Below are 16,837 nucleotides of genomic sequence, written 5' to 3' on the forward strand. Positions count from 1 at the left end.
TTACTGAAAACGGCGATGGGTCATATTTTGCCCAAACCCTCCCATGCAGTTTTCAAAAAGTCAGAAATGTCGGAAATTTGACTCCTGAGCGTGTTTTTTGAGCCGAATTCTGACTCTCTGCACCTATTTTTAGTTTCAAATTACGACGTTTCGTACCGAAAATATGCCAATTACTGAAAACAGCGATGGGTCATATTTTGCCCAAACCCCCCTGCAGTTTTTAAAATGTCTGAAATGTCGGAAATTTGACTCCTGAGCGTGATTTTTGAGCCGAATTCTGACTCTCTGCACCTATTTTCAGTTTCAAATTACGACGTTTCATACCGAAAATATGCCAATTACTGAAAACGGCGATGGGTCATATTTTGCCCAAACCCCCCTGCAGTTTTTAAAATGTCTGAAATGTCGGAAATTTGACTCCTGAGCATGATTTTTGAGCCGAATTCTGACTCTCTGCACCTATTTTCAGTTTCAAATTACGACTATTTATTCAGAAAATATGCCAATTACTGAAAACGGCAATGGGTCATATTTTCCCCAAACCCCCCTGCAGTTTTCAAAATGTCTGAAATGTCGGAAATTTGACTCCTGAGCGTGTTTTTTATGCCGAATTCTGACTCTCTGCACCTATTTTCAGTTTCAAATTACGACGTTTCATACCGAAAATATGCCAATTACAGAAAACGGCGAGGGGTCATATTTTGCCCAATCCCCCCTGCAGTTTTTAAAATGTCTGAAATGTCGGAAATTTGAGTCCTGAGCGTGATTTTTGAGCCAAATTCTGACTCTCTGCACCTATTTTCAGTTTCAAAGTACGAAGTTTCATACCGAAAATATGCCAATTACTGAAAACGGCGATGGGTCATATTTTGTCCAAACCCCCCTGCAGTTTTCAAAATGTCTGAAATGTCGGAAATTTGACTCCTGAGCGTGATTTTTGAACGGAATTCTGACTCTCTGCCCCAATTCTCAGTTTCAAATTACGACGTTTCATACCGAGAATATGCCAATTACTGTAAACAGCGATGGGTCATATTTTGCCCAAACCCCCCTGCAGTTTTCAAAATGTCTGAAATGTCGGAAATTTGACTCCCGAGCGTGATTTTTGAGCCAAATTCTGACTCTCTGCACCTCTTTTCAGTTTCAAATTACGAATTTTTATACCGAAAATATGCCAATTACTGAAAACGGCGATGGGTCATATTTTGCCCAAATCCCCCTGCAGTTTTTAAAATGTCTGAAATGTCGGAAATTTGACTCCTGAGCGTGATTTTTGAGCCGAATGCTGACTCTCTGCACCTATTTTCAGTTTCAAATTACGACGTTTCATACCGAAAATATGCCAATTAATGAAAACGGCGATGGGTCATATTTTGCCCAAACCCCCCTGCAGTTTTTAAAATGTCTGAAATGTCGGAAATTTGACTCCTGAGCGTAATTTTTGAACCGAATTCTGACTCTCTGCACCTATTTTCAGTTTCAAATTACGACTTTTTATACCGAAAATATGCCAATTACTGAAAACGGCGATGGGTCATATTTTGCCCAAACCCCCCTGCAGTTTTCAAAATGTCTGAAATGTCGGAAATTTGACTCCTGAGCGTGATTTTTGAGCCGAATTCTGACTCTCTGCACCTATTTTCAGTTTTAAATTACGACTTTTTATTCAGAAAATATGCCAATTACTGAAAACGGCGATGGGTCATATTTTGTCCAAACCCCCCTGCAGTTTTCAAAATGTCTGAAATGTCGGAAATTTGACTCTTGAGCGTGATTTTTGAACGGAATTCTGACTCTCTTCCCCAATTCTCAGTTTCAAATTACGACGTTTCATACCGAGAATATGCCAATTACTGTAAACAGCGATGGGTCATATTTTGCCAAAACCCCCCTGCAGTTTTCAAAATGTCTGAAATGTCGGAAATTTGTCTCCTGAGCGTGATTTTTGAGCCAAATTCTGACTCTCTGCACCTTTTTTCAGTTTCAAATTACGAATTTTTATACCGAAAATATGTCAATTACTGAAAACAGCGATGGGTCATTTTTTGCCCAAATCCCCCTGCAGTTTTAAAATGTCTGAAATGTCGGAAATTTGACTCTTGAGCGTGATTTTTGAGCCGAATGCTGACTCTCTGCACCTATTTTCAGTTTCAAATTCCGACGTTTCATACCGAAAATATGCCAATTAATGAAAACGGCGATGGGTCATATTTTGCCCAAACCCCCCTGCAGTTTTTAAAATGTCTAAATGTCGGAAATTTGACTCCTGAGCGTGATTTTTGAGCCGAATTCTGACTCTCTGCACCTATTTTCAGTTTCAAATTACGACTTTTTATTCAGAAAATATGCCAATTACTGAAAACGGCGATGGGTCATATTTTGCCCAAACCCCCCTGCAGTTTTCAAAATGTCTGAAATGTCGAAAATTTGACTCCTGAGCGTGATTTTTGAGCCGAATGCTGACTCTCTGCACCTATTTTCAGTTTCAAATTACGACGTTTCATACCGAAAATATGCCAATTCCTGAAAACGGCGAGGGGTCATATTTGGCCCAATCCCTCCTGCAGTTTTTAAAATGTCTGAAATGTCGGAAATTTGACTCCTGAGCGTGATTTTTGAGCCGAATTCTGACTCTCTGCACCTATTTTCAGTTTCAAATTACGACTTTTTATTCAGAAAATATGCCAATTACTGAAAACGGCGATGGGTCATATTTTGCCCAAACCCCCCTGCAGTTTTCAAAATGTCTGAAATGTCGGAAATTTGACTCCTGAGCGTGATTTTTGAGCCGAATTCTGACTCTCTGCACCTATTTTCAGTTTCAAATTACGACGTTTCATACCGAAAATATGCCAATTCCTGAAAACGGCGAGGGGTCATATTTTGCCCAATCCCTCCTGCAGTTTTTAAAATGTCTGAAATGTCGGAAATTTGAGTCCTGAGCGTGATTTTTGAGCCAAATTCTGACTCTCTGCACCTATTTTCAGTTTCAAAGTACGAAGTTTCATACTGAAAATATGCCAATTACTGTAAACGGCGATGGGTCATATTTTGCCCAAACCCCCCTGCAGTTTTCAAAATGTCTGAAATGTCGGAAATTTGACTCCTGAGCGTGATTTTGTATCCGAATTCTGACTCTCTGCACCTATTTTCAGTTTCAAATTACGACTTTTTATACCGAAAATATGCCAATTACTGAAAACGGAGATGAGTCATATTTTGCCCAAACCCCCCTGCAGTTTTCAAAATGTCTGAAATATCGGAAATTTGACTCCTGAGCGTGATTGTTTAATCGAAATCTGACTCTCTGCACCTATTTTCAGTTTCAAATTACGACGTTTCGTACCGAAAATATGCCAATTACTGCAAACGGCGATGGGTCATATTTTGCCCAAACCCCACTGCAGTTTTTAAAATGTCTGAAATGTCGGAAATTTGACTCCTGAGCGTGTTTTTTGAGCCGAATTCTGACTCTCTGCACCTATTTTCAGTTTCAAATTACGACGTTTCATACCCAAAATATGCTAATTACTGTAAACAGCGATGGGTCATATTTTGCCCAAACCCCCCTGCAGTTTTCAAAATGTCTGAAATGTCGGAAATTTGACTCCTGTGCGTGATTTTTTATCCGAATTCTGACTCTCTGCACCTATTTTCAGTTTCAAATTACGACTTTTAATACCGAAAATATGCCAATTACTGAAAACAGCGATGGGTCATATTTTGCCCAAACCCCCCTGCAGTTTTCAAAATGTCTGAAATTTCGGAAATTTGACTCCTGAGCGTGATTTTTGAGCCAAATTCTGACTCTCTGCACCTTTTTTCAGTTTCAAATTACGACTTTTTATACCGAAAATATGCCAATTAATGAAAACGGCGATGTGTCATATTTTGCCCAAATCCCCCTGCAGTTTTTAAAATGTCTGAAATGTCGGAAATTTGACTCCTGAGCGTGATTTTTGAGCCGAATGCTGACTCTCTGCACCTATTTTCAGTTTCAAATTACGACGTTTCATACCGAAAATATGCCAAATACTGAAAACGGCGATGGGTCATATTTTGCACAAACCCCCCTGCAGTTTTTAAAATGTCTGAAATGTCGGAAATTTGACTCCTGAGCGTGATTTTTGAGCCGAATTCTGACTCTCTGCACCTATTTTAGTTTCAAATTACGAAGTTTCATTCCGAAAATATGCCAATTACTGTAAACGGCGATGGGTCATATTTTGACCAAACCCTCCTGCAGTTTTAAAAATGTCTGAAATGTCGGAAATTTGACTCTTGAGCGTGATTTTTTATCCGAATTCTGACTCTCTGCACCTATTTTCAGTTTCAAATTACGACTTTTTATATCGAAAATATGCCAATTACTGAAAACGGCGATGGGTCATATTTTGCCCAAACCCTCCCATGCAGTTTTCAAAAAGTCAGAAATGTCGGAAATTTGACTCCTGAGCGTGTTTTTTGAGCCGAATTCTGACTCTCTGCACCTATTTTTAGTTTCAAATTACGACGTTTCGTACCGAAAATATGCCAATTACTGAAAACAGCGATGGGTCATATTTTGCCCAAACCCCCCTGCAGTTTTTAAAATGTCTGAAATGTCGGAAATTTGACTCCTGAGCGTGATTTTTGAGCCGAAATCTGACTCTCTGCACCTATTTTCAGTTTCAAATTACGACGTTTCATACCGAAAATATGCCAATTACTGAAAACGGCGATGGGTCATATTTTGCCCAAACCCCCCTGCAGTTTTTAAAATGTCTGAAATGTCGGAAATTTGACTCCTGAGCATGATTTTTGAGCCGAATTCTGACTCTCTGCACCTATTTTCAGTTTCAAATTACGACTATTTATTCAGAAAATATGCCAATTACTGAAAACGGCAATGGGTCATATTTTCCCCAAACCCCCCTGCAGTTTTCAAAATGTCTGAAATGTCGGAAATTTGACTCCTGAGCGTGTTTTTTATGCCGAATTCTGACTCTCTGCACCTATTTTCAGTTTCAAATTACGACGTTTCATACCGAAAATATGCCAATTACAGAAAACGGCGAGGGGTCATATTTTGCCCAATCCCCCCTGCAGTTTTTAAAATGTCTGAAATGTCGGAAATTTGAGTCCTGAGCGTGATTTTTGAGCCAAATTCTGACTCTCTGCACCTATTTTCAGTTTCAAAGTACGAAGTTTCATACCGAAAAAATGCCAATTACTGAAAACGGCGATGGGTCATATTTTGTCCAAACCCCCCTGCAGTTTTCAAAATGTCTGAAATGTCGGAAATTTGACTCCTGAGCGTGATTTTTGAACGGAATTCTGACTCTCTGCCCCAATTCTCAGTTTCAAATTACGACGTTTCATACCGAGAATATGCCAATTACTGTAAACAGCGATGGGTCATATTTTGCCCAAACCCCCCTGCAGTTTTCAAAATGTCTGAAATGTCGGAAATTTGACTCCCGAGCGTGATTTTTGAGCGAAATTCTGACTCTCTGCACCTCTTTTCAGTTTCAAATTACGAATTTTTATACCGAAAATATGCCAATTACTGAAAACGGCGATGGGTCATATTTTGCCCAAATCCCCCTGCAGTTTTTAAAATGTCTGAAATGTCGGAAATTTGACTCCTGAGCGTGATTTTTGAGCCGAATGCTGACTCTCTGCACCTATTTTCAGTTTCAAATTACGACGTTTCATACCGAAAATATGCCAATTAATGAAAACGGCGATGGGTCATATTTTGCCCAAACCCCCCTGCAGTTTTTAAAATGTCTGAAATGTCGGAAATTTGACTCCTGAGCGTAATTTTTGAACCGAATTCTGACTCTCTGCACCTATTTTCAGTTTCAAATTACGACTTTTTATACCGAAAATATGCCAATTACTGAAAACGGCGATGGGTCATATTTTGCCCAAACCCCCCTGCAGTTTTCAAAATGTCTGAAATGTCGGAAATTTGACTCCTGAGCGTGATTTTTGAGCCGAATTCTGACTCTCTGCACCTATTTTCAGTTTTAAATTACGACTTTTTATTCAGAAAATATGCCAATTACTGAAAACGGCGATGGGTCATATTTTGCCCAAACCCCCCTGTAGTTTTCAAAATGTCTGAAATGTCGGAAATTTGACTGCTGATCGTGATTTTTGAGCCGAATTCTGACTCTCTGCACCTATTTTCAGTTTCAAATTACGACGTTTCATACCGAAAATATGCCAATTACTGAAAACGGCGAGGGGTCATATTTTGCCCAATCCCTCCTGCAGTTTTTAAAATGTCTGAAATGTCGGAAATTTGAGTCCTGAGCGTGATTTTTGAGCCAAATTCTGACTCTCTGCACCTATTTTCAGTTTCAAAGTACGAAGTTTCATACTGAAAATATGCCAATTACTGTAAACGGCGATGGGTCATATTTTGCCCAAACCCCCCTGCAGTTTTCAAAATGTCTGAAATGTCGGAAATTTGACTCCTGAGCGTGATTTTTGAGCCGAATTCTGACTCTCTGCACCTATTTTCAGTTTAAAATTACGACGTTTCATACCGAAAATATGCCAATTACTGAAAACGACGATGTGTTATATTTTCCCCAAAACCCCCTGCAGTTTTCAAATTGTCTGAAATGTCGGAAATTTGACTCCTGAGCGTGATTTATTATCCGAATTCTGACTCTCTGACCCTATTTTCAGTTTCAAATTGCGACGTTTCGTACCGAAAATATGCCAATTACTGAAAACGGCGATGGGTCATATTTTGCCCAAACCCCCCTGCAGTTTTTAAAATGTCTGAAATGTCGGAAATTTGACTCCTGAGCGTGATTTTTGAGCCGAACTCTGATTCTCTGCACCTATTTTCAGTTTCAAATTACGACGTTTTATACCGAAAATATGCCAATTACTGTAAACGGCGATGAGTCATATTTTGCCCAAACCCCCCCTGCAGTTTTCAAAATGTCTGAAATGTCGGAAATTTGACTCCTGAGCGTGATTTTTGAGCCGAATTCTGACTCTTTGCATCTATTTTCAGTTTCAAATTACGACGTTTCATACCGAAAATATGCCAATTACTGAAAACGGCGATGGGTCATATTTTGCCAAAAACCCCCCTGCAGTTTTTAAAATGTCTGAAATGTTGGAAATTTGACTCCTGAGCGTGATTTTTAAGCCAAATTCTGACTCTCTGCACCTATTTTCAGTTTCAAATTACGAAGTTTCATACCGAAAATATGCCAATTACTGTAAACGGCGATGGGTCATATTTTGCCCAAACCCCCCCTGCAGTTTTCAAAATGTCTGAAATGTCGGAAATTTGACTCCTGAGCGTGATTTTGTATCCGAATTCTGACTCTCTGCACCTATTTTCAGTTTCAAATTACGAATTTTTATACCGAAAATATGCCAATTACTGAAAACGGAGATGAGTCATATTTTGCCCAAACCCCCCTGCAGTTTTCAAAATGTCTGAAATATCGGAAATTTGACTCCTGAGCGTGATTTTTTAATCGAAATCTGACTCTCTGCACCTATTTTCAGTTTCAAATTACGACGTTTCGTACCGAAAATATGCCAATTACTGCAAACGGCGATGGGTCATATTTTGCCCAAACCCCACTGCAGTTTTTAAAATGTCTGAAATGTCGGAAATTTGACTACTGAGCGTGTTTTTTGAGCCGAATTCTGACTCTCTGCACCTATTTTCAGTTTCAAATTACGACGTTTCATACCGAAAATATGCTAATTAATGTAAACGGCGATGGGTCATATTTTGCCCAATCCCCCCTGCAGTTTTTAAAATGTCTGAAATGTCGGGAATTTGACTCCTGAGCGTGATTTTTGAGCCGAATTCTGACTCTCTGCACCTACTTTCAGTTTGAAATTACGACTTTTTATTCAGAAAATATGCCAATTACTGAAAACGGCGATGGGTCATATTTTGCCCAAACCCCCCCTGCAGTTTTCAAAATGTCTGAAATGTCGGAAATTTGACTCCTGAGCGTGATTTTTGAGCCGAATTCTGACTCTCTGCACCTTTTTTTAGTTTCAAATTACGACGTTTCATACCGAAAATATGCCAATTACTGTAAACGGCGATGGGTCATATTTTGCCCAAACCCCCCTGCAGTTTTCAAAATGTCTGAAATGTCGGAAGTTTGACTCCTGAGCGTGATTTTTTATCCGAATTCTGACTTTTTGCACCTATTTTCAGTTTCAAATTACGACTTTTTATACCGAAAATATGCCAATTACTGAAAACGACGAAGGTTCATATTTTCCCCAAACCCCCCTGCAGTTTTCAAAATGTCTGAAATGTCGGAAAATTGACTCCTGAGCGTGATTTATTATCCGAATTCTGACTCTCTGACCCTATTTTCAGTTTCAAATTGCGACGTTTCGTACCGAAAATATGCCAATTACTGAAAACGGCGATGGGTCATATTTTGCCCAAACCCCCCCTGCAGTTTTCAAAATGTCTGAAATGTCGGAAATTTGACTCCTGAGCGTGATTTTTGAGCCGAATTCTGACTCTTTGCATCTATTTTCAGTTTCAAATTACGACGTTTCATACCGAAAATATGCCAATTACTGAAAACGGCGATGGGTCATATTTTGCCCAAACCCCCCTGCAGTTTTCAAAATGTCTGAAATGTCGGAAATTTGACTCCTGAGCGTGATTTTTTATCCGAATTCTGACTCTCTGCACCTATTTTCAGTTTCAAATTACGACTTTTAATACCGAAAATATGCCAATTACTGAAAACGGCGATGGGTCATATTTTGCCCAAACCCCCCTGCAGTTTTCAAAATGTCTGAAATTTCGGAAATTTGACTCCTGAGCGTGATTTTTGAGCCGAATTCTGACTCTCTGCACCTATTTTCAGTTTCAAATTACGACTTTTTATATATATATATATTTTTTTTTTTTAAATTTTATTTAGGCAAAGGTACATACATAAAGAGATTTTACAAAGTTTGTTGGCTTTATAGATAGGAGCTAGTACATACAATGCCTAAAGCCACTATTACGCAAAGCGTTTCGGGCAGGAAAAAACACTACTGACTAAAGCTTAAAACCAATGGGTAAAAAGAAAAAAATGCGTTGAGTACAAATAAAAATAGAGGTAAAAGAGGGGGGAACATTGTTGAAAAAACAGCACAAATACAATTACAAATTATTACAGAATCGAAAATATGCCAATTACTGAAAACGGCGATGGGTCATATTTTGCCCAAACCCTCCCCTGCAGTTTTCAAAATGTCTGAAATGTCGGAAATTTGACTCCTGAGCGTGATTTTTGAGCCGAATTCTGACTCTCTGCACCTATTTTTAGTTTCAAATTACGACGTTTCGTACCGAAAATATGCCAATTACTGAAAACGGCGATGGGTCATAATTTGCCCAAACCCCCCTGCAGTTTTTAAAATGTCTGAAATGTCGGAAATTTGACTCCTGAGCGTGATTTTTGAGCCGAATTCCGACACTCTGCACCTATTTTCAGTTTCAAATTACGACGTTTCATACCAAAAATATGCCAATTACTGAAAACGGCGATGGATCATATTTTGCCCAAACCCCCCTGCAGTTTTTAAAATGTCTGACATGTCGGAAATTTGACTCCTGAGCGTGATTTTTGAGCCGAATTCTGACTCTCTGCACCTATTTTCAGTTTCAAATTACGACTTTTTATTCAGAAAATATGCCAATTACTGAAAACGGCAATGGGTCATATTTTCCCCAAACCCCCCTGCAGTTTTCAAAATGTCTGAAATGTCGGAAATTTGACTCCTGAGCGTGATTTTTGAGCCGAATTCTGACTCTCTGCACCTATTTTCAGTTTCAAATTACGACGTTTCATACCGAAAATATGCCAATTACTGAAAACGGCGAGGGGTCATATTTTGCCCAATCCCCCCTGCAGTTTTTTAAATGTCTGAAATGTCGGAAATTTGAGTCCTGAGCGTGATTTTTGAGCCAAATTCTGACTCTCTGCACCTATTTTCAGTTTCAAAGTACGAAGTTTCATACCGAAAATATGCCAATTACTGAAAACGGCGATGGGTCATATTTTGCCCAAACCCCACTGCAGTTTTTAAAATGTCTGAAATGTCGGAAATTTGACTCCTGAGCGTGTTTTTTGAGCCGAATTCTGACTCTCTGCACCTATTTTCAGTTTCAAATTACGACGTTTCATACCGAAAATATGTTAATTACTGTAAACGGCGATGGGTCATATTTTGCCATAACCCCACTGCAGTTTTTCAAATGTCTGAAATGTCGGAAATTTGACTCCTGAGCGTGTTTTTTGAGCCGAATTCTGACTCTCTGCACCTATTTTCAGTTTCAAATTACGACTTTTTATACCGAAAATATGCCAATTACTGAAAACGGCGATGGGTCATATTTTGCCCAAACCCCCCTGCAGTTTTCAAAATATCTGAAATGTCGGAAATTTAACTCCTGAGCGTGATTTTTGAGCCAAATTCTGACTCTCTGCACCTATTTTCAGTTTCAAATTACGACGTTTCATTCCGAAAATTTGCCAATTAATGTAAACGGCGATGGGTCATATTTTGCCCAAACCCTCCTGCAGTTTTAAAAATGTCTGAAATGTCGGAAATTTGACTCCTGAGCGTGATTTTTTATCCGAATTCTGACTCTCTGCACCTATTTTCAGTTTCAAATTACGACTTTTTATATATATATTTTTTTTTTTTTTTTTATTTAGGCAAAGGTACATACATAAAGAGATTTTACAAAGTTTGTTGGCTTTATAGATAGGAGCTAGTACATACAATGCCTAAAGCCACTATTACGCAAAGCGTTTCGGGCAGGAAAAAACACTACTGACTAAAGCTTAAAACTAATGGGTAAAAAGAAAAAAATGCGTTGAGTACAAATAAAAATAGAGGTAAAAGAGGGGGGAACATTGTTGAAAAAACAGCACAAATACAATTACAAATTATTACAGAATCGAAAATATGCCAATTACTGAAAACGGCGATGGGTCATATTTTGCCCAAACCCTCCCCTGCAGTTTTCAAAATGTCTGAAATGTCGGAAATTTGACTCCTGAGCGTGATTTTTGAGCCGAATTCTGACTCTCTGCACCTATTTTTAGTTTCAAATTACGACGTTTCGTACCGAAAATATGCCAATTACTGAAAACGGCGATGGGTCATATTTTGCCCAAACCCCCCTGCAGTTTTTAAAATGTCTGAAATGTCGGAAATTTGACTCCTGAGCGTGATTTTTGAGCCGAGTTCTGACTCTCTGCACCTATTTTCAGTTTCAAATTACGACGTTTCATACCGAAAATATGCCAATTACTGAAAACGGCGATGGATCATATTTTGCCCAAACGCCCCTGCAATTTTTAAAATGTCTGAAATGTCGGAAATTTGACTCCTGAGCGTAATTTTTGAGCCGAATTCTGACTCTCTGCACCTATTTTCAGTTTCAAATTACGACTTTTTATTCAGAAAATATGCCAATTACTGAAAACGGCAATGGGTCATATTTTCCCCAAACCCCCCTGCAGTTTTCAAAATGTCTGAAATGTCGGAAATTTGACTCCTGAGCGTGATTTTTGAGCCTAATTCTGACTCTCTGCACCTATTTTCAGTTTCAAATTACGACGTTTCATACCGAAAATATGCCAATTACTGAAAACGGCGATGGGTCATATTTTGCCCAAACCCCCCTGCAGTTTTCAAAATGTCTGAAATGTCGGAAATTTGACTCCTGAGCGTGATTTTTGAACCGAATTCTGACTCTCTGCCTCAATTTTCAGTTTCAAATTACGACGTTTCATATTGAGAATATGCCAATTACTGTAAACAGCGATGGGTCATATTTTGCCCAAACCCCCCTGCAGTTTTCAAAATGTCTGAAATGTCGTAAATTTGACTCCTGAGCGTGATTTTTGAGCCGAATTCTGACCCTCTGCACCTATTTTCAGTTTCAAATTACGACGTTTCATACCGAAAATATGCCAATTACTGTAAACGGCGATGGGTCATATTTTCCCCAAACCCCCCTGCAGTTTTCAAATTGTCTGAAATGTCGGAAATTTGACTCCTGAGCGTGATTTATTATCCGAATACTGACTCTCTGACCCTATTTTCAGTTTCAAATTGCGACGTTTCGTACCGAAAAAATGCCAATTACTGAAAACGGCGATGGGTCATATTTTGCCCAAACCCCCCTGCAGTTTTCAAAATGTCTGAAATGTCGGAAATTTGACTCCTGAGCGTGATTTTTGAGCCGAACTCTGATTCTCTGCACCTATTTTCAGTTTCAAATTACGAGGTTTTATACCGAAAATATGCCAATTACTGTAAACGGCGATGGGTCATATTTTGCCCAAACCCCCCCTGCAGTTTTCAAAATGTCTGAAATGTCGGAAATTTGACTCCTGAGCGTGATTTTTGAGCCGAATTCTGACTCTTTGCATCTATTTTCAGTTTCAAATTACGACGTTTCATACCGAAAATATGCCAATTACTGAAAACAGCGATGGGTCATATTTTGCCAAAACCCCCCTGCAGTTTTTAAAATGTCTGAAATTTCGGGAATTTGACTCCTGAGCGTGATTTTTGAGCCGAATTCTGACTCTCTGCACCTATTTTCAGTTTCAAATTACGAAGTTTCATACCGAAAAAATGCCAATTACTGTAAACGGCGATGGGTCATATTTTGCCCAAACCCCCCTGCAGTTTTCAAAATGTCTGAAATGTCGGAAATTTGACTCCTGAGCGTGATTTTGTATCCGAATTCTGAATCTCTGCACCTATTTTCAGTTTCAAATTACGACTTTTTATACCGAAAATATGCCAATTACTGAAAACGGAGATGAGTCATATTTTGCCCAAACCCCCCTGCAGTTTTTAAAATGTCTGAAATATCGGAAATTTGACTCCTGAACGTGATTTTTTAATCGAAATCTGACTCTCTGCACCTATTTTTAGTTTCAAATTACGACGTTTCGTACCGAAAATATGCCAATTACTGCAAACGGCGATGGGTCATATTTTGCCCAAACCCCACTGCAGTTTTTAAAAAGTCTGAAATGTCGGAAATTTGACTCCTGAGCGTGTTTTTTGAGCCGAATTCTGACTCTCTGCACCTATTTTCAGTTTCAAATTACGACGTTTCATACCGAAAATATGCTAATTACTGTAAACGGCGATGGGTCATATTTTGCCCAAACCCCACTGCAGTTTTTCAAATGTCCGAAATGTCGGAAATTTGACTCCTGAGCGTGTTTTTTGAGCCGAATTCTGACTCTCTGCACCTATTTTCAGTTTCAAATTACGACTTTTTATACCGAAAATATGCCAATTACTGAAAACGGCGATGGGTCATATTTTGCCCAAACCCCCCTGCAGTTTTCAAAATGTCTGAAAGGTCGGAAATTTAACTCCTGAGCATGATTTTTGAGCCAAATTCTGACTCTCTGCACCTATTTTCAGTTTCAAATTACGACGTTTCGTACCAAAAATATGCCAATTACTGAAAACGGCGATGGGTCATATTTTGCCCAAACCCCACTGCAGTTTTTAAAATGTCTGAATGTCGGAAATTTGACTCCTGAGCGTGATTTTTGAGCCGAATTCTGACTCTCTGCACTTATTTTCAGTTTCAAATTACGACGTTTCATACCGAAAATATGTTAATTACTGTAAACGGCGATGGGTCATATTTTGTACAAACCCCCCTGCAGTTTTCAAAATCTCTGAAATGTCGCAAAATTGACTCCTGAGCGTGACTTTTTATCCGAATGCTTACTCTCTGCACCTATTTTCAGTTTCAAATTACGACCTTTTATACCGAAAATATGCCAATTACTGAAAACGGCTATGGGTCATATTTTGCCCAAACCCCCCTGCAGTTTTCAAAATGTCTGAAATGTCGGAAATTTGACTCATGAGCGTGACTTTTGAGCCGAATTCTGACTCTCTGCACCTATTTTTAGTTTCAAATTACGACTTTTCGTACCGAAAATATGCCAATTAATGAAAACGGCGATGGGTCATGTTTTGCCCAAACCCCCCTGCAGTTTTTAAAATGTCGGAAATGTCGGAAATTTGACTCCTGAGCGTGATTTTTGAGCCGAATTCTGACTCTCTGCACCTATTTTCAGTTTCAAATTACGACGTTTCATACCGAAAATATGACAATTACTGTAAACGGCGATGGGTCATATTTTGCCCAAACCCCTCTGCAGTTTTCAAAATGTCTGAAATGTCGGAAATTTGACTCCTGAGCGTGATTTTTTATCCGAATTCTGACTCTCTGCACCTATTTTCAGTTTCAAATTACTACTTTTTATACCGAAAATATGCCAATTACTGAAAACGGCGATGGGTCATATTTTCTTCAAACAAACCCCCCTGCAGTTTTCAAAATGTCTGAAATGTCGGAAATTTGACTCCTGAGCGTGATTTTTGAGCCGAATTCTGACTCTCTGCACCTATTTTCAGTTTCAAATTACGACGTTTCATACCAAAAATATGCCAATTACTGTAAACGGCGAGGGGTCATATTTTGCCCAATCCCCCCTGCAGTTTTTAAAATGTCTGAAATGTCGGAAATTTGAGTCCTGAGCGTGATTTTTGAGCCAAATTCTGACTCTCTGCACCTATTTTCAGTTTCAAAGTACGAAGTTTCATACCGAAAATATGCCAATTACTGTAAGCGGCGATGGGTCATATTTTGCCCAAACCCCCCTGCAGTTTTCAAAATGTCTGAAATGTCGGAAATTTGACTCCTGAGCGTGATTTTTGAGCCGAATTCTGACTCTCTGCACCTATTTTCAGTTTCAAATTACGACGTTTCATACCGAAAATATGCCAATAACTGTAAACGGCGATGGGTCATATTGTGCCCAAACCCCCCTGCAGTTTTCAAAATGTCTGAAATGTCGGAAATTTGACTCCTGAGCGTGATTTTTTATCCGAATTCTGACACTCTGACCCTATTTTCAGTTTCAAATTGCGACGTTTCTTACCGAAAATATGCCAATTACTGAAAACGGCGATGGGTCATATTTTGCCCAAACCCCCCTGCAGTTTTTAAAATGTCTGAAATGTCGGAAATTTGACTCCTGAGCGTGATTTTTGAGCCGAACTCTGATTCTCTGCACCTATTTTCAGTTTCAAATTACGACGTTTTATACCGAAAATATGCCAATTACTGTAAACGGCGATGGGTCATATTTTGCCCAAACCCCCCCCCCCCTGCAGTTTTCAAAATGTCTGAAATGTCGGAAATTTGACTCCTGAGCGTGATTTTTGAGCCGAATTCTGACTCTTTGCATCTATTTTCAGTTTCAAATTACGACGTTTCATACCGAAAATATGCCAATTAATGAAAACGGCGATGGGTCATATTTTGCCAAAACCCTCCTGCAGTTTTTAAAATGTCTGAAATGTCGGAAATTTGACTCCTGAGCGTGAATTTTGAGCCGAATTCTGACTCTCTGCACCTATTTTCAGTTTCAAATTACGACTTTTTATTCAGAAAATATGCCAATTACTGAAAACGGCGATGGGTCATATTTTGCCCAAACCCCCCTGCAGTTTTCAAAATGTCTGAAATGTCGGAAATTTGACTCCTGAGCGTGATTTTGTATCCGAATTCTGACTCTCTGCACCTATTTTCAGTTTCAAATTACGATTTTTTATACCGAAAATATGCCAATTACTGAAAACAGAGATGAGTCATAGTTTGCACAAACCCCCCTGCAGTTTTCAAAATGTCTGAAATGTCGGAAATTTGACTCCTGAGCGTGATTTTTTAATCGAAATCTGACTCTCTGCACCTATTTTCAGTTTCAAATTACGACGTTTCGTACCGAAAATATGCCAATTACTGCAAACGGCGATGGGTCATATTTTGCCCAAACCCCACTGCAGTTTTTAAAATGTCTGAAATGTCGGAAATTTGACTCCTGAGCGTGATTTTTGAGCCGAACTCTGACTCTCTGCACCTATTTTCAGTTTCAAATTACGACGTTTCATACCGAAAATATGCCAATTACTGAAAACGGCGAGGGGTCATATTTTGCCCAATCCCCCCTGCAGTTTTTAAAATGTCTGAAATGTCGGAAATTTGAGTCCTGAGCGTGATTTTTGAGCCAAATTCTGACTCTCTGCACCTATTTTCAGTTTCAAAGTACGAAGTTTCATACTGAAAATATGCCAATTACTGTAAACGGCGATGGGTCATATTTTGCACAAACCCCCCTGCAGTTTTCAAAATGTCTGAAATGTCGTAAATTTGACTCCTGAGCGTGATTTTTGAGCCGAATTCTGACTCTCTGCACCTATTTTCAGTTTCAAATTACGACGTTTCATACTGAAAATATGCCAATTACTGTAAACGGCGATGGGTCATATTTTGCCCAAACCCCCCTGCAGTTTTCAAAATGTCTGAAATGTCGGAAATTTGACTCCTGAGCGTGATTTTTTATCCAAATTCTGACTCTTTGCACCTATTTTCAGTTTCAAATTACGACTTTTTATACCGAAAATATGCCAATTACTGAAAACGACGATGGGTCATATTTTCCCCAAACCCCTCTGCAGTTTCCAAATTGTCTGAAATGTCGGAAATTTGACTCCTGAGCGTGGTTTTTGAGCCGAACTCTGATTCTCTGCACCTATTTTCAGTTTCAAATTACGAGGTTTTATACCGAAAATATGCCAATTACTGTAAACATCGATGGGTCATATTTTGCCCAAACCCCCCCTGCAGTTTTCAAAATGTCTGAAATGTCGGAAATTTGACTCCTGAGCGTGATTTTTGAGCCGAATTCTGACTCTTTGCATCTATTTTCAGTTT

This window comes from Procambarus clarkii, chromosome 31 (assembly GCF_040958095.1).
Source record: "Procambarus clarkii isolate CNS0578487 chromosome 31, FALCON_Pclarkii_2.0, whole genome shotgun sequence".
Lineage (NCBI taxonomy): Eukaryota > Metazoa > Arthropoda > Malacostraca > Decapoda > Cambaridae > Procambarus > Procambarus clarkii.